Source organism: Halichoerus grypus, chromosome 3, assembly GCF_964656455.1.
Source record: "Halichoerus grypus chromosome 3, mHalGry1.hap1.1, whole genome shotgun sequence".
Taxonomy (NCBI): domain Eukaryota; kingdom Metazoa; phylum Chordata; class Mammalia; order Carnivora; family Phocidae; genus Halichoerus; species Halichoerus grypus.
In genome coordinates, this window is record NC_135714.1 from 86,619,590 (window position 1) to 86,639,523 (window position 19,934).

Here is a 19,934-nt window from a genome sequence, read left to right on the forward strand (position 1 = left end):
TTGAGATATAACTAAGAATAAGCTAAACTAGGAATAATTAGTTTGGTTTAATGGGATATATTTTTGTGATTTGAAGTCACTTCAGGATATTGATAAAAAATTTTCTCCTTGATGAAACTCTAGCCAGGTTCCTTTAAGCCCTTTCTTGACTATGCCTCAACTTTGGCTTATAAACACTCAAAGAAAATGCCAGGATAGTCTTTAACAGTTCAAGGCCACATCCCTAGGATGACTGTTGCATCCACCCCCCCACCCCTTTAAGTACCTGCTTGAGAAAAGTCAGGGCTGCCAATATAATTTATTGTTTGTTCCAGGCAATATCAGAAGATAGGGTCTCTGTCTCCCAGCCTCTGTGGGAAGGTAGAAACCTAACTTCAGTAAGTGCCAGTTAGCAAACCTAGATGAGTTTCACATGGACCAATGCCCTCCTTCACACTTTTTGTAATTTTTCACTTCCCTGAATCTTTTGAGCACCTCCTCACCCCCAGACCCCACCTACTCCCTCATTCTCCCATTAAAATGCCCAGTTACCTCTGTACAAATTGTTCATGCTGGATTCTTCTTTACTGTAACAGTATATTACTGATTAAAACCTGTCCTTACCACTTTAACTAGTCTCTGGCTTTGTTCGACGGTACAGTAAAGTTATTGCTCTAGAAATGACTTCCTGAAATACTCCCATCACCCACTATACAGGTGCAGAGGTTGTAATGCAATACGACGTGTCCCAGCACCAGAAGTTTACGGTTAGTAGAAATAGTTGAAATATACATAGCCAAAAATCAGACTTAAAAGTTCTTCCAAACTTTAAACATGTAAAGTGTTGTAAGCAGAGAATCTGGTTCTCATTGATGCCTGATCAAAAGAGAAATACTCTAGGAATACTAGGAATATAATTGATAATATTACATATACGTTATAACTGCATCATTAAATTTTTTATCTCTTATGATAGGAATTTCACAAAATAGCATTTTTGTGTTTGTTGGAAAGAAATCTGTAGGACCACGATAGGATGGTATTACCTGTGTAAAGTCATATGGGTTACGCATTCCCACTATCAATAATAAAAAACAAATTTCAACCAAAACTGCCAATAGAAAAACTAATTATTTTTTGTATAGAAAATATGTACAATTATTGTCATGTGACGAGATCATCAATGAGTATGAAGCAAAAAAGAAGGAAAAAATATAGAGGTATCTGACATTTAATAATCAAAATGTTATTTTTCTGTTTTGTAATTTGTTATGCTCTCTTTACTCATTCTCAATATTCTTTTAAGGTCTAATTTTGTAATGTAATGTAATCTTCTTAGAGAGGGCCATTTCTTTGTTGTTTAGGCTTCAGGCCCACACAACCTGGATCTTCCCCTATCTTCCAGTCTTCTGCTAGGTGGCAGAGGAGTAGACTGTTCACTAGCAAGGTGGGTGCAAAGATCTACAGGGGTGGGAGAAATGAAACTACTCTTTATGCATACATTGAACTCATTCTTCTCTGTTTTTTTTCTGCCTCATTTTCTTTTTTTTTCTATTTGTTATTTTTTATTGTTATGTTAATCACCATACATTACATCATTAGTTTTTGATGTAGTGTTCCATGATTCATTGTTTGTGCATAACACCCAGTGCTCCATGCAGAACATGCCCTCTTTAATACCCGTCACCAGGCTAACCCATCCTCCCACCCCCGTCCCCTCTAGAACCCTCAGTTTGTTTTTCAGAGTCCATCATCTCTCATGGTTCGTCTCCCCCTCCAATTTCCCCCCCTTCATTCTTCCCCTCCTAATATCTTTTTTTTTTCTTAACATATACTGCATTATTTATTTCAGAGGTACAGATCTGTGATTCAACAGTCTTGCACAATTCACAGTGCTCACCATAGCACATACCCTCCCCAATGTCTATCACCCAGCCACCCCATCCCTCCCACCCCACCCCCCACTCCAGCAACCCTCGATTTGTTTCCTGAGATTGAGAATTCCTCATATCAGTGAGGTCACATGATACAAGTCTTTCTCTGATTGACTTACTTCACTCAGCATAACACCCTCCAGTTCCATCCACATCGTTGCAAATGGCAAGATCTCATTCCTTTTGATGGCTGCATAATATTCCATTGTATATATACACCACCTCTTCTTTATCCATTCATCTGTTGATGGACATCTCAGCTCTTTCCACAGTTTGGCTATTGTGGACATTGCTGCTATAAACATCGGGGTGCACGTACCCCTTCGGATCCCTACATTTGTATCTTTGGGGTAAATACCCAGTAGTGCAATTGCTGGGTCGTATGGTAGCTCTATTTTCAACTTTTTGAGGAACCTCCATACTGTTTTCCAGAGTGGCTGCACCAGCTTGTATTCCCACCAACAGTGTAGGAGGGTTCCCCTTTCTCTGCATCCCCGCCAACATCTGTCTCTTTTCTTTTTGATAAGTCTGGCCAGGGGTTTATCAATCTTGTTAATTCTTTCAAAGAACCAGCTCCTAGTTTCGTTGATCTGTTCTGCTGTTCTTTTGGTTTCTATTTCATTGATTTCTGCTCTGATCTTTATTATTTCTCTTCTCCTGCTGGGTTTAGGCTTTATTTGCTGTTCTTTCTCCAGCTCCTTTAGGTGTAGGGTTAGGTTGTGTACTTGAGACCTTTCTTGTTTCTTGAGAAAGGCTTGTTTTGCTATATACTTTCCTCTTAGGCCTGCCTTTGCTGCATCCCAAAGATTTTCAACAGTTGTGTTTTCATTTTCATTGGTTTCCATGAATTTTTTTAATTCTTCTTTAATTTCCTGGTTGACCCATTCATTCTTTAGTAGGATGCTCTTTAGCCTCCATGTATTTGAGTTCTTTCCGACTTTCCTCTTGTGATTGAGTTCTAGTTTCAAAGCATTGTGGTCTGAAAATATGCAGGGAATGATCCCAATCTTTTGGTACCGGTTGAGACCTGATTTGTGACCTAGGATGTGATCTATTCTGGAGAATGTTCCATGGGCACTAGAGAAGAATGTGTATTCTGTTGCTTTGGGATGGAATGTTCTGAATATATCTGTGAAGTCTATTTGTTCCAGTGTGTCATTTAACGTCTTTATTTCCTTGTTGATCTTTTGCTTAGATGATCTGTCCATTTCAGTGAGGGGGGTGTTAAAGTCCCCCACTATTATTGTATTGTTGTCGATGTGTTTCTTTCCTTTTGTTATTAATTGCCTTATATAATTGGCTGCTCCCATGTTAGGGGCATAGATATTTACAATCGTTAGATCTTCTTGTTGGATAGATCCTTTAAGTAGGATATAGTGTCCTTCCTCATCTCTTATTACAGTCTTTGGTTTAAAATCTAATTTGTCTGATATAAGGATTGCCACCCCAGCTTTCTTTTGATGTCCATTAACATGGTAAATGGTTTTCCACCCCCTCACTTTCAATCTGGGGGTGTCTTTGGGTCTAAAATGAGTCTCTTGCAGACAGCATATCGATGGATCTTGTTTTTTAATCCAATCTGATAGCCTGTGTCTTTTGATTGGGGCATTTAGCCCATTTACATTCAGGGTAACTATTGAAAGATAGGAATTTAGTGCCATTGTATTGCCTGTAAGGTGACTGTTACTGTATATTGTCTGTGTTCCTTTCTGGTCTATGTTACTTTTAGGCTCTTTCTTTGCTTAGAGGACCCCTTTCAATATTTCTTGTAGGGCTGGTTTTGTGTTTGCAAATTCCTTTAGTTTTTGTTTGTCCTGGAAGCTTTTTATCTCTCCTTCTATTTTCAGTGACAGCCTAGCTGGATATAGTATTCTTGGCTGCGTATTTTTCTCGTTCAGTGCTCTGAATATATCATGCCAGTCCTTTCTGGCCTGCCAGGTCTCTGTGGATAGGTCTGTTGCCAGTCTAATGTTCCTACCATTGTAGGTTACATATCTCTTGTCCCGAGCTGCTTTCAGGATTTTCTCTTTCTCTGAGACTTGTAAGTTTTACTATTAGATGTCAGGATGTTGACCTATTTTTATTGATTTTGAGAGGGGTTCTCTATGCCTCCTGGATTTTGATGCCTGTTTCCTTCCCCAGATTAGGGAAGTTCTCTTCTATAATTTGCTCCAATATACCTTCTGCCCCTCTCTCTCTTTCTTCTTCTTCTGGGATCCCAATTATTCTAATGTTGTTTCGTCTTATGGTATTGCTTATCTCTTCAATTTTGCCCTCGTGATCCAGTAGTTGTTTATCTCTCTTTTTCTCAGCTTCTTTATTTTCCATCATTTGGTCTTCTATATTACTGATTCTCTCTTCTGCCTCATTTATTTTAGCAGTTAGTGCCCCCATTTTTTATTGCACCTCATTAATAGCCTTTTTGATTTCAACTTGGTTAGATTTTAGTTCTTTTATTTCTCCAGAAAGGGTTTCTCTAATAACTTGCATGCTTTTTTCAATCCCAGCTAGTATCTTTAAAGTCATGATTCTGAACTCTAGATCCGACATCGTACTAATGTCCGTATTGAGTAGGTCCCTGGCAATCAGTACTACCTCTTGTTCTTTTTGTTGAGGTGATTTTTTCCATCTTGTCATTTTGTCCAGAGGAGAATAGATGAATGAGAGAACAAAATGCTAACAGGGTAACAACGTCCCCAGAAAATATACTCTAAACAAATCAGAAACGACCTGAAGCCGGGGGAAAAGAAAGGGAAAGAAAGAAAAACGAAAAAGAAAAAAAAAGAAAAAGATAAAAACAAACAGAAACAGAACAAAACAAAAAAACCAGAATATGATCAAATATGATCAGGCTGGTGCATAGATCAGTGGCACACACTAGATTTTGGGTGTATTTTGGTCTGTTAGAAGAAAGTGCCTCCCAAAATTTTAAAGAAAGAAAAACTTATATATGTACAAAAATAAGGGTTGATATGATGAAGAGATGGAATATGACTGTAAAGATGAAAATATAAAAAATTTTATAAAAGGAATTGATAAGAAGTTTGAAAAAAGAAAGAAGAGGATTTAAAAAAAAAAAAAAAGGGAGAAAATGTGATCAGGCAGGAGAGTAGAACAAAGCCATACACTAGAGATTTAGGGTATATTTTGATCTGTTAGAAGAAACTGTATCTCAAAATTTTAAAGAGAGAACAACTTATATATATATGCCAAAAATAAGGGAAACTACTATGAAGGGATAGAATATGACTCTAAAAATGAAAAATAAAAATGTTTTTTAATAAAGGGATTGATAAGATGTTGGTTGAAAAGGGAAAAAGAACAATTCAAAAAAAAAAAAGTTAAAAAAAAATTTAACTTTGAAAGACTAAAGAATCATGGTAAAAAAGCCATGGATTCTATGTGCATTATTCCACTAGCGCTGGAGTTCTGCCGTTCTCATTGATCAGTAAACTTGGTCTTGGATGGCTGTTCTTGCTGATCTTCTGGGGGAGGGGCCTGTTGCCGAGGTTCCCAAATGTCTTTGCCGGAGGCGGAATTGCCCCGCCCTTGCCGGTCCGGGCTAAGTAATCTGTTCGGGTTTGCTCTCAGGAGCTTTTTTTTTTTTTTTAAAAGATTTTATTTATTTATTCATGAGAGACAGAGAGAGAGAGAGAGAGAGGCAGAGGGAGAAGCAGGCTCCCAAGGAGCAGGGAGCCCGATGCAGGACTCGATCCCAGGACCCTGAGATCATGACCTGAGCTGAAGGCAGACGCTTAACCATCTGAGCCACCCAGGTGTCCCTCTCGGGAGCTTTTGTTCCCTGCAAGCTTTCGGTACAGCTTTGGAGGATGAGAGTGAAAATGGCGGCCTCCCAATCTCCGCCCTGGAGGAGCCGAGAACTTGGGGCCCCACTCCTCTGTGCGCCCCCAGAGAAAAGCAGTCAATCGCTCCCGTCTCCCCAGTCTCCGGCCGCACTCCGTGTGCACCCGGCCTGTGACCGAGCATTTCTATCTCTGGCACACGACCCCGTGTGGAGTCTCCAAACCCAGCAGATCCCTGCGGTGCACTCCCGCGCCTCTCCTCCCGGGAGAGGAAGGGGAGTCTCCCCAGATCTGCCACTTGTTGGGTCCCTGCTGGAGGAGCAGTGGCCCGACTGTGCTGCGGATCACGGTTTATGGCAACCCTGAGCTGAGAGCCCGCGCCTCGGCTCTGTCTCTGCAGCCGGCTTCCCCACTCTGATACCTGGGAGCTCTGCCACACTCAGGCACCCCCAGTCTTTCTGTGACCCTGAGGGTCCTGAGACCACACTGTCCCATGAGGGTTCCACTCCCCACTTAGCCACTGGAACAACATCCCTCAGCGGAGCCGACTTGTAAAAGTTCCGATTTTGTGCTCTGCGGCTCTATCACTTGCCAGAAGTGGCCAACGGAGGCCCCCTCCCCGCTGTCTATCCTCCCGAATATCGCCTCGGATTCACTTCTCCGCACATCCTACCTTCCAGAAAGCGGTCGCTTTTCTGTTCAGAGTTGTTGCCATTCTTTTCTTCGATCTCCTGTTGAGTTTGTAGGTGTTCAGAATGGTTTGATCCCTATCCAGCTGAATTCCTGAGACCAGACGAAATCCAGGTCTCCTACTCCTCTGCAATCTTGCTCCGCCCCTCTGCCTCATTTTCATTCACTTTCAATTCCTGAGACTTTCTGGTGCTCTGCATCAAGAATTGGCTTGCTTCTTGCTAGTATTCTCCTTTATAGAAAGGTTTCAATTGTCTTTACTTTTTATAAAGTGAGTTACTATTGATGTAATTGTGTTCTATCTGCTCAATTTTTGTTGTTTCTTGTCTACTCATGTTCTTCTTACATTCTCTTTGTTCTTAGAATTACACTTTTTTTATTCCCTTACTGTTTCCCTTTAATGATGTTTCAGAAGGGAGTAGGAATAGACATATGTGTACAACCTACCATTCTTAATTGGAAAGGTTTCAAACTTTAAAGGCTCTGGTTTAAAAGGGGTGGGAGTGAATTTAGGAGATTAGCGTGGTGGGCTTGAAGCCTTGCTCTTTTGGTCTAGCTCTTGGTCTAGTGACATTTAAGGTATTTACTTAGAAAGTGGTATAATAATGGCACACTGGAAAGAGCATTAACCTGGGAGGCAGCATGATCTGGGTTTAAATTTCACTTCAATTACTAACAAGTCATATAGCTCTGGCAAAACTCATTTTTCTGCCTCTTTTTTCTCAATCATAAAATACGGATATTACTTAATTCCTGGGAGCATTATGAGGTATAAATAATATTATTTCAGCACATGGAAGGAACTCAGAGATCTTATAAGCTTCCAGATCTATAAAATGCATGAAAAATTTTGGCACTTCACCTTGGGTGAAGTGAATTTTAAAAAGCGTTAGTCTTAGATCTCAGTCTGCTTTCTTGTTTTAAACCCAGTTGAAATATAGGTTACATTTCTATTTTGCACTTGGTAGATTTCCATTTAGAAAGAGATTGCCTTTTAAAAAAATATTCTTTACTACCTTTCAAAATCCCAAAACTTGGAATGTTTTTTAGTGATGAAAAGTAATGGGCTATCAAGCCATAGCAGACATAGAAGAAAAAGTCTGAAAAGCCTACATACTCTATGATTCCAACTATATGACATTCTAGAAAACACAAGGCTATCAAGACAGTAAAAAAAAAAAAAAAAATCACTGATTGCCAGGGGATAGTGGGGTGGGGAGATTGGGGAGAAGGACTGTATAGTTGCAGCAGAGCAGATTTTTTTTCGGTGGTGAAATTGCTCTGTATAATACTACAGTGGTAAATACATGACATTACTCACTTGTCAAAACCCACAGAATTGCTCAAAACAAAGAGTGAACCTTAATGTAAACTTAGTTAATGGACCTTAGTTAATAATAATGTACAATACTGATTCAACAATTTTATCAAATATGACACATTAAGGCAAGATGTCAAAAACAGGGTAAATTATGAGCAGAGTAGTAGAGAAATATGGGAATGCTATACTATCTGTTCAATTTTTTCTGTAATCTAAAACTGTCCCCTCAAATAAAGTCTGTTAATTAGACAAACCAAAGAGCAGTGACAGAAGTGACATCAATAAAAACAACAGAGTAGATAACTCCAAGGGCACTTCTCAATGGAGTTTTTTTCATTTTTGTGTTTTTGTTTTGTTTTGTTTTTTTAAAGAACTAATAGGGCTCCTGGGTGGCTTAGTCACTTAGGCCTCTGACTCAGGTCATGATCTCATGGGTCGTGGGATCTAGCCCTGGGTCTCCGTGCTCTGTGGGGATTCTGCTTGAAGATTCTCTCCCTCTGCCCTTCCATCCCCCAACCCCCACATGCCCTCTCTCAAATAAATAAATAAATCTTTAAAAATTTTTTAAAAAATAAAGAACTAATGAAAGAAGTTAAAAATGTGTAATCATGTCATCCCTGTATTATATTTATTTCTTGACTAGGGTAACAAATCGTAACTTTTCATTCACATGCAAAACAAATTCCATTGCCAGAAAACATTAAGAAAAATCCCCTTGCATATTACTGGACATTAAACAGAAACTGGATTTGCAAATAATTTTTTTCCTAATCCTGCAATCATATGACAAGAGGGGCCATTGAAGCTATTTTGGAATATCTTGATTTACATAGGACATTTAACATATTGGATAATTTGAACCATTTCCTTCCCCACTCTGAAATTCTCATCTGTAGTTAACAACAGTATGGTTATTTCATCCCAACTTGTGCTTGAGATAATATGCTCACAATTGTCCCTGTGAGGCAGCTAGAAAATTAAGTAGCCAGGAAAACTGCTACTTACAAACAAAAATGTTTGTATATCCAAACCACTACTGTAAAACATGGCTTGTTTAAATAAGAACAGATAAATTGTAGAGATAATGTTTCATATTTAAAATGAGTTAAAAATTTTATGAAGTTGAGTTTTTATTTGCTGTTTACTGAGAAAGGACTAACATGTAGAAAAAAAAGGAATGGCCAGTAGTTTACCTAACATCAGGTTTTTATCTAACACCAGGTATTGTCATTACTGTAGTTAAAAATGAGCTTCCTAGAAAGTCAGAACTAAACTTCTGAAGATACTAGATTGGACCATTTGAAACTGCTGATATGGAAACCTACTTTGTAAACAAATAACATATTCCCCTGTAATAGTAAAAAGTACTAGATTTGGACTCCAAATTCTAGTTACTAACTTATACAACAATGAGCATTCCATAACATAACCGTGCCTCAGTTATTTCAAGAGCAAAATGGAGATAATAATAAAATCTACTTAACATAGCTATGATATTTATACAAGATAGAAAAATTTAAAAGCTTTATAAACCCTAAGTGATTCATGGCTATTATAGAGATTATTTACATTGTCCAAATTTTCTATTCATAATTTTGCTTTAGAAATGAAGCTTACTGTAGGAGAATTAAAAATGTACAAACTTAGGTTTTGGTTTAAATAATGTTCCTCTGTGCCACTGTTGGTCCATAAAGGCCACCCTGTTTGTTTAATTGAATTGAACTAAAAGTGAGTTCTTACTATGTTCAAAGTTTGGTATTAAGTGCTGAGGCATCATAAAGATGAGTAATTGCTGAGAGTGTTGGAGAGGTGGCCCAGTCAGGGTGTGGTTCCCACTGAACACCTTGGGTATTCATTCAGTTAAGGACCTTGACATGCCACATTCTTGGACTAAGTAAAATATTAAGAGATCCACCTTAATAAATAAAAAAATTAATATGAACAAAAGGACTCACCAGTTATTTAACTGTCTAGTAAAACAAAACTCAGCACTATTTAAAGGAAGATGATAAAATCCAGATACCTTTCAATGTATCTTTATCAATATCCACTGTATAATAAACAATAACTACACATGCAAAGCAGAAAAATGTGATCTATAATCAAGAAATAGAAGTTCATACAAATAGACCTATAAGATGATTCAGAATTGGAATTATTAGATAAGACTTCAAAGTAATTACTATAAATATGTTCAATGACTTAAAGGAAAATACTATAAAGTGAATGGACAGAGAATTGCAAACAATAAAAAAACTGAAATACTAGAACAGTAAAATACATTATTTGAAGTGGAAATTTACTGAAAGGTCTTAAAAGCAAGATAAAAAAAAAGAACTATATTGAGGACAACACAGTCAATCTGCTAAAAACCAAAAATAAAGAGGAAACACAAATCTACAAGAAGGAATGAAGAGCACTGATAATGGAAAAATATGGTGGTAAAATACAAAAAAATGATCTTTTAGCTTCTTTTAATATGGTTAAAAAGTAACTAGCTATTTAAAATCAGAATAACAACAGTTTATCGTGAAGTTTATTACAAATGTAGATGTAAAATATATTAAAACAACACCAGAAAATATGGAAAGTAAATGGAATCACACTATTGCAAAGTTTTTACATTTTCTATAAAACTGTACAAGGTTAACTCTGTGTAAACTATGGTAGGTCAAGGACACAGATCATAGTCCCTAGAGCAATAACCAAAAGCAATTTAAAATGCAAAATAAAAAGTCAACAAAGGTATTAAGATGAAATGTCAAAATTATTTAGTTAACATAAGTCAGAAAAGGAAGAGGAGAAACACAAGCAAATGGGACAATTAGAAATATGCCCAACCATATTAAAGACAAGTGGACTAAACACTCTATTTAAAAGGAGTAAAATTTAAGACTGGATAAACAGCAAATAATTATATGCCTCAATTATATGTCTAACTATATGTCTAGACAACTATATGTCTGAAAGTAATACATTTAAAATATTTTAAATATAAAATAGTTAAATTTAAAGTAACAGAATATGAGTATATATTTTAAATATTTCTAAATTTAAATACTTAAAGTCACAGATGGGTTGAAAATAAAATACAGAAAAAATACTATGTAAGAACCAAGCACGAGAAAGTTCATGTGATTATATTAATATCACACTAAACAGACTCTAAGACAGGAAGTATTACTGAGATAAAGAGGCACATTTCATAATGATAAAAAGTTCATCCGTCAAGATGACATAACAATCCTAAGTGTATATGCATTTCATAAGAGAGCTTTAAAATATAAAAGCAAAAACTGATAGAATTAAGGTTGAAATAGATAAATCTGTAATAATAGCTAGAGAGTTTAATACTTCCCTCCAGTAATTTATAGAACAAAGAGAGGAAAAGCCTAGTTAGGGTAAAGAAGACCCAAACATTATTGTTGACTTATTTGACATTTATAAAGCACTACACTCAAAAAATTTAAATAAACATGATTTTAATGTGCACATTAAAGTTTAACAAGATAGGTAACAGGTGTCACATAAAGTTTCAACAACTTTTTAAAATTGAAATTTCGACCAAAAAGTATTTTTTGACTAAAAAAAATTACAAGGGAAATCAGTACTTATTCTTAAAGCAATAATAATGAAAAGACAGTATAACAAAATTTGTTGTATGCCTCAAAAGAAGTACTTAGGGGCAGTTATATTAGAAAAGATGAAAGTTATAAAATCAGTACTCTAAGTTTGGTCTTTAAGTAGCAAGAAAGAGAGGGCACATTAAACCCAAAGAAGACAGATGACAGAAGAGTTAAGACAAAAGAAAAAAAAAAAGAAAGAAAGAAAGAAAAAAACCCAGAAAAACAATAATAAAAGTTAAGTTAAATTAATAAGGAAAATATTAGTGCCATTGATAAACCCCAGCAGAATGATCAAGATAAAGATGAGCAAATTATAAGTATATGGAATGAAAGGAGCTATTACTACAGATATATCAGACAGTAAAACCATAACAATATAATATTATGAACAATTAAATACCAGCAAATTTGAAAGCAAATAAAATAGATAAATTCCTTGGAAAGCATAGTTTACCACAAACATAACTTGACACAAGAAGAAACAGGACAACCGTGTGGTCACATATCTTTAAAGAAGTTACTTCTTTTTTTTTTTTTTTAAGATTTTATTTATTTATTTGACAGAGAGAGACACAGTGAGAGAGGGAACACAAGCAGGGGGAGTGGGAGAGGGAGAAGCAGGCTCCCTGCTGAGCAGGAGATGGACGCAGGGCTCGATCCCAGGACGCTGGGATCATGACCTGAGCTGAAGGCAGACACTGAATGAATGAGCCACCCAGGTGCCCCTAAAGAAGTTAATTTTCCCACAAAGAAAACTACAGATGGAGATGGTTTCATTGGTGAAATTTATAAAATATTTAAAGAATTTCTAACAATCTTGCACAAATTCATTCTGAAGACAGAAAAAGAGGGAATACTCCCACTTGTTTTAAGACTATAACCTTAAGTAAACCTGATATAACCCAGTATAACTCTGATACAAAAATCTGAGAAAAATATATGAAAATTAAAACCCAGTATTTCTCATGAACATAGACATAAGGTCCTTAACAAAATACTACTTAAGTGTGGTAGGTTAAATAAGGACCCCCAAGGATATATACATCCTAAGCCTCAGAACCTATGAATATGTTCCACTATAGACAAAAGAACCTTGAAATGTGATTAAGTTGAGGATCTTGAGATGGACAGATCATCATGAATTATCCAGGAGGACCCAATATAATCACAAGTAACCTTATAAGAAGGAGCATGAGTTTAGAGGAAGGAAGTAGAAAGAGATGTGACAACATTATGCAGTGGGCGTTAAAGATGAAGGGGCCACAGACAAAAGAATACATGTTGCCTCAAGAAGTTGGCAAAGAGGAAATGGATTTTTCCCTTCAGAGCCTCCATAAGGAATAAGCCCTCGCAACACCTTTACTTTTGTCCAGTCAGACTGATTTTTAACTTCTGATCTCCAGTGTATAAATCATAAATCTGTGTTGTTTGTGGTAGTCTTTTACAGGAGCAATATAGGAAACTAATACACAAGGGTATACTCTAAGTGTAAACTGTCTATTCACAATATTTCTTTCTTTTTTATTTTCTTTTTTTCTTTCTTTCCCTCCCTCCCTCCCTCCTTCATTCCCTCCCCATATCTTTTCAAATTAATGTTTTCAATTTCTTTGGGTAATACTCAGTAGTGGAATTACTGATCATATGGTATTTCTATTTTTAATTTTTTGAGGAACTTCCATCCTGTTTTCCACATTGGCTGTACCAATTTACATTCCTACCAGCAGTACACTAGGGATCCTTTTTCTCTATATCCCTGCTAACACTTGTTATTTCCTGTCTTTTTGATTGCAGTCATTCTGACAGTGCAAGGTGATAATCTCATTGTGGTTTTGATTTGCATTTCCCTGATGATTAATGATGTTGAGCATCTTTTCATTCATTTATTTGCCATCTGTATGTCTTCTTTGGAGAAAATGTCAATTCAGGTCCTTGGCCCATTTGTTAATCAGATTGTTTTTTATTTCAGTGTTGTTTTGCATAAACATTCTTTATATACTTTGGATATCAAACCCTTATTGGATATTTCATTTGTAAATATCTTCTCCCATTTAGTAGGTTGCCTTTCAGTTTTGTTGATGGTTTCCTTTGCTGTGCAAAAGCTTTTTATTTTGGTGTAGTCCCAATAGTTCATTTTTTGCTTTTGTTTCCCTTGCTTAAGGAGACATAATCTAAAAAAAATGTTTCTATGGCTTATGTCAAAGAAATTATTGCCTATGTTTTCTTCTAGGCATTTTATGGTTTCAGGTCTTACATTTAGGCCTTTTTTTTTTTTTAATTATGTTATGTTAATCACCATATATTACATCATTAGTTTTTGATGTAGTGTTCCATGATTCATTGTTTGCGTATAACACCCAGTGCATTTAGGTCTTTAATCCATTTTGAGTTTGTTTTTGTGTATGGTGTAACAAAGTGGCCCAGTTTTATTCTTTTGCATGTAGCAGTCCAGTTTTCCCAGCACCATTTATTGAAAAGACTTTTTTCCCATTGTATACTCTAGCCTCCTTTGTTGTAGATTAATTGACCATATAAGCATGGGTTTATTTCTGGGCTCTCTATTCTGTTAAATTGATCTGTATGTCTATTTCTGTGCCAGTACCATGCTGTTTTGATTACTACAGCTTTGTAGCATATCTTGAAATCTGGGATTGTGATACCTCTGGCTTTCTTCTTCTCTCTCAAGATTGCTTTGGCTATTTGAAGTCTTTTGTGGTTGCATACAAATTTTAGGATTATTTGTCCTAGCTCTGTGAAAAATGCTGTTGGTATTTTGATAGGGATTGCATTAAATCTGTAGATTGCTTTGGGTAGTATGGACATTTTAACAATATTAATCCTTCCAAACCATGAGCAGAGACTATCTTTCCATTTGTTTGTGTCATCTTCAATTTCTTCAATCAGTATTTATCATTTTCAGAGTACAGGTCTTTCACCTCCTTGGTTAAGTTTATTCCTAGGTATTTTATTCTTTTTGGTGCAATTGTAAATGGGATTGTTTTCTTAATTTATTTTTCTGCTACTTCCTTACTAGTGTAGAGAAATGCAATGGATTTCTGTGTATTAATTTGTGTCCTGCAACTTTACTGAATTTGTTTATTACTTCTAATAGTTTTTCAGTGGAGTCTTTAGGGTTTTCTGAGTATAATATCATGTCTGCAAATAGTGACTGTTTAACTTCTTCCTTACCAATATAGATGTCTCTTATATTTGTTTCTCTTGTCTGATTACTGTTTCTAGGACTTCTAGTACTACGCTGAATAAACGTGGTGAGAGTGGACATCCTTGTTTTGTTCCTGACATCAAAGGAAAAGTTCTGTTTTTCATCATTGAGTATGATGTTAGCTGTAGGCTTTTCGTAAATGGCCTTTATGATGTTGAGGTATGTTCCCTCTAAACGTACTTTGTTGAAAGTTTTTATCATGAGTAGATGTTGAATTTTGTCAAATACTTTTTCTGCATGTGTTGAGATGATCAGATGATTTTTATCCTTCATTTTGCTAATGTATCATGTTGACTGATTTGTGAATACTAAACTATCTCTGCATCCCTGAAATAAATCCTACTTGATTGTGGTGAATGATCCTTTTAGTATATTGTTGAATGTGGTTTGTTAATATTTTGTTGAGCATTTTTGCATCTATGTTCATCAGGGCTATTAGTCTGCAGTTTTCTTTTTCTTTCTTTTTTTCTTTTTTTTTTTTTGTGATGTCTTTGTCTACTTTTATTATCAAGGTAATGCTGGTCTTGTAGAATGTATTTGGAGGCTTTCCTTCCTCTTCTAATTTTTTGGGATAGTTTGAGGAGAATAGGTATTAATTCTTAAAATGTTTGGTAGAATTCACCTGTGAATCCACCTTGTCCTGGACTTTTTTCTTGGGAGTTTTTTTTGTTTTTTGTTTTGAGAGAGAGAGAGAGCGAGAATCTTAAGCAGGCTCTACACTTAGTGCAGAGCCTGACATGGGGCTCAATCTCACGACCCCAAGATCATGACCTGAGCCAAAATCAAGAGTTGGACACTTAACCAACTGAGCCACCCAGGTGCCTCTGTTGGTAGTTTTTTGACTAATAATTCAATTTTGTTACTAGTAACTGGTCTGTTCAGATTTTCTATTCCTCCCTGATTCAGTTTTGGAAGATTCAGTTTTTAGAAGTTTATCTCTATTCACAATATTTCTGATATATCAAATGTGAGGGATTTTCTCTTATACCAACAACCAATTCTCCAACTCTCTGGATACCAGCTGGATGTCCTACAATTTAATTAAATTCTGAACAGTAACTACCCAGAATTTGCACAGACCCCACAAGTTAAGGGCTCAGTCCCACAAGACTGCCTCCATTTCAGATGCCAGTCACAAGTCCCAGGTTGTCACCTATACTTCTGACCAACTGACTATAAATTGTGGGTCTCACAATCCATTTCTCAGGTTAATTTGCTATAACAGCTCACAGAACTCAGGGAAACACTTTACTTAAGTTTACCAGTTTATTATAAATGATACAAATGAATAGCCAGATGAAGAGGCATATAGGGCAATGTCCAGAAGGATCCTGAGTGTGGGAGCTTCTCTCTCTGTGAAGATGAGGTGAACCTCCCAGCAAGTGGATATGTTCACCAACCAAGAATCTCTCTGAACTCTATAGGTATTTTTATAAAGGCTTCATCACATAGGCACGAGTGATTACTAACTCAATTTCCAGCTCCTCTCCTGTCCTAGGAGGATAGGGGATAGGGCTGAAAGTTCCAAGTTTCTAATCATGGCTTGGTCTTTCTGATTACCAGCTCTTATCCTGAAGTTCTGTAGGAGCCCACAAAGATTTATCTCATTAAAATAAACTGCTGCCCTATCACCTAGGAAATTCCAAGGGATTTAGGACCTTTGAGTCAGGAACCAAAGTCAAGGACCAAATATTAGAATAAAAGATGCTCCTAGCATCTCTGTCATTCAGGTAATTACAAGTGTTTTAGGAACTGTTGTCAGGAAGTGGGGGAAGAAACCAAATATATAGTTCTTATTCTGTCACACCTGGAAATTTGAGGTTGGTTTAACAAAATGGACTATTAATTAATGCAATTCTTCAGATTAAGAAACTAAGGGAGGAACACTATATGATTAACATGATAAATGCTGAAAAAAACATGTGACAAAAATTCAATACCCATTAATCATAAAAACTCTCAACAAACTAGGAAAAGAAGGGAAGTTCCTCAATTTGATAAAGGCATTTATAAAAAATCTACAGCTAACATAAAGCTTAATGGTGAAACATCAAATGCTTTTTTTTTTTTTCCCTCCTAAGAGTGAACCAAGACAAAGATGTGTTTTCATCAATTCTATTCAACGTGGACTGAAGGTCCTAGTCAGTGCAATGAAGCAAGAAAAATAAAAGGAAGGCATAAAAATGGGAAAGGAAGAAATACAACTGTCTTTCTTCTCAGACAATATGGTTTTTTACATTTAGAAAAAAACCCTAAGGAATCTACAAAACTATTAGAACTAGTAAATGAATTTAGCAAGTTTGAAGGCTATCATGGTTCAAAACTCAATTGAATTTCCATATATTATTGACATAATTGGATAATAAATTTAAAAATTTGATGTACAATAGAATGAAAAGCATAAAATACCTAGGAATATATTTAATAAAAAATAAGCAAAATATCACACTTAAAACTACAAGCATTGCTGAGAGAAATTAAAGAAGACCTAAATAAATGGAGATATACCATGTTCATGGAGTGAAAGATTCAATAATTGATAAAACTGCAATTGCACCTAAATCTGATCTATAGATTCAAAGCAATCCTAATCAAACTACCACCAGCTTTGTTGTAGATTTTTTTGACAAAAACTCAGGCAATTTAATGGGGAAAGGAAAGCCTTTTCAACAAAAGGAACGCCTTTTCAACAAAAGGAACGCCTTTTCAACAAAAGGAACTGAAAAAACTGAATAAATATATGGGACAATAAATGAACCTCCATATCAAAATCATACCACACAATGAATTCAACTGGATCATAGACCAAAACATGAAAATTAAAATAAGCTTCTGGAAGAAAACTGAGGAGAATATCTTAATGATTTTGGAGTAGGTAAACTAGGTAAACATTTCTTAGGGAGGGTACCCTATTTGAGGATTCTGGCTTCTGGATAAAAATCCGTAAATGATTTTTCAGGCTCAACCATAGGCAATTACAAATGCTTTAACTGGAGGCCTCATGAGAGAAGGCTGCCCTCCTCACACCAGACTTGGTACAGCGCACTGTACCAATGCACTGTAGTCTCTGAAGGCAGTTGCTGTCAAGGACTCAGATCTCCCTGGCGGACCATGCTATTACACATATCTACATTCCTAGTCCAAGCCTCAACACAGATGTCCTTTATCAGTTGCCTTTGGCAGAGGTCTTCTTCAGATACCTTTCAAAGACTTCTTTATCAGAGGAAGATGAACTTGAAGATATTTCCTCCACTCTAATTGAGTACTAAGTACTACTTTTCTACTCCAATCTGTTTCCACTCCACCCTTCCTGGGCCTCCAGGTCCATTAGATTGCAGGAACATTTTGCTCCAGGCTCCCTTGGTAGTTAGACCTCCAGGTCTGTGCTGATCCACCTGACCCTCCACTATTCCATGTGGAAAAATAAAACATGGAGGAGTTGGTGCTTTCTTCTGTTTAGCCTCTTGCATATAGACTTGACTGTTTAATTTTGGCTTGTTTTCTTAATTGGCTACTACAACAGCTGGCTATCAGCCCGCTTGAGCTCAGTCCATCCCCTGACAATATAACCATAAAAGAAAAAACTGATAAACTTTATTAAAATCAAAAGTATCAATTTATCAAAAGACACAGTTGAGAAAACAGAAAGGCCAAGAACAGATAAAACCCATACACATTAATAGAACAGTGGTAGCTAACAGGGGAGTAGAGATTGACAGGGGAGTGACATGAAGGAATTTTCTAGGGTGATTCAAATATTCTATATCTTGAATAGGGTGTTGTTTACATAGATATTTATTACTGTCAAGATGTAATGAATTGTACAATTGACACCTATACATTACACTGTCTATAAATCTTATATCAATTAAAAATATGTTTAAATATTGAGAGAAACAAAAAGAGGAAGCACAAGGTCTTTGTATCTTCTTTTCCTATAAAGTTTTTTTGTGTAAAATTTTCAGTTGGACTAGAATGGAGAGGCTAGGTATGGAGTTATATTCCATTTGTTCAATTACATAGCATCATTTATTATCTATTAAAAATTTTAGAACATTTGAATAATTTTATTAACATCCAAAACCATAAGGGTGATCTGCAACCTATTAATCTACTTATCTCAACCACAGATATTTTTGACACAAATTATTTATAAGAAGAAAGTGAGAAGTATTCTAAGTATTGATGTTCTAAGACATGAAAACATCTCAACAATAATATAGTAGAACTTTCACTGCTGAACAAACAACTATAAAGTTGCTTATCTTACTAACAGAAAACAAGATGAATGGAATTGAATATGCTTATTATGAAGCATTCTTTACAAGGTAAATCATAAGGACAGTACTCCCTGACATCCTCAGGCTGATAGAACTGCTCCTACCATTTAATATACTGAGATGAAGTATACTATAGTCAGTAGAGAAGCACAGATTCAAAACCCAATAATCTTGAGTAACTCACAGATTCACATTTTAACATTGTTTGTAATGAGTATCATCTGTAGTCCAAGGAACACACAGATAGAATGTTATTACTAGAAAAGAGGATTTTTTTTTTTTTTGCATTCCCACCAGCAGTGTAGGAGGGAGAAAAGAAGATTCTAAAACATAAGAAATGTGCAGTGAGAGGGCGCCTGGGTGGCTCAGTTGGTTAAGCGACTGCCTTCGGCTCAGGTCATGATCCTGGAGTCCCTGGATCGAGTCCCGCATCGGGCTCCCTGCTGAGCAGGGAGTCTGCTTCTCCCTCTGACCCTCCCCGCTCTCATGTACTCGCTCTCTCTCATTCTCTCTCTCTCAAATAAATAAATAAAAATCTTTAAAAAAAAAAAAAAAAAAAGAAATGTGCAGTGAGAGACCAATTTACTAAGATTTTGTAGGTGCTAAAGAGAGATAGCATCTGAAAATTCTCTCAGGACTTTGCCATGTAAATTATTGTGGTAAAGATCAATAGGTACTCTTTTACCATATTCTTGAACTTATCTCGGGCCACTTGCTCTCTTTTCATTCTTTGGAAACATAGCATTTTAGAAGTGTCCAATCCATTTTGCACGCTACACCAAGAATCATTTTTCTAAAATATAAATCTAATCATGTCACTTTTCTGTTTAACACTTTCCAATTGCATATGGAATAAATCCAAAATTCCTCAGCATATCATATAGGGTCCCCATAATCAGGACTCTATTTCATCAATTTTTATTACCATCATCAGTGCTATTATCCCAGTCCATTCACTCCAATATCTTTATCTGTCATCCTACCCTCTATTAGTATCCTACTTAAAGTTAGATGGTCATACAGTTGCACACTTCTGTGTCATCCTTATGCTACGTTCTAAACCTCCAGTGCTTTTTCCTCA

The 19,934-nt window shown here is 36.2% G+C and overlaps 1 protein-coding gene across 4 annotated transcripts in view; it reads right to left on the minus strand.

The window, feature by feature from the left end:
- Nucleotides 1–19,934, minus strand: part of TBCK (TBC1 domain containing kinase) — a 227,777-nt gene that overhangs the window by 82,634 nt on the left and 125,209 nt on the right. The gene's annotated exons all lie outside the window — the stretch shown is intronic.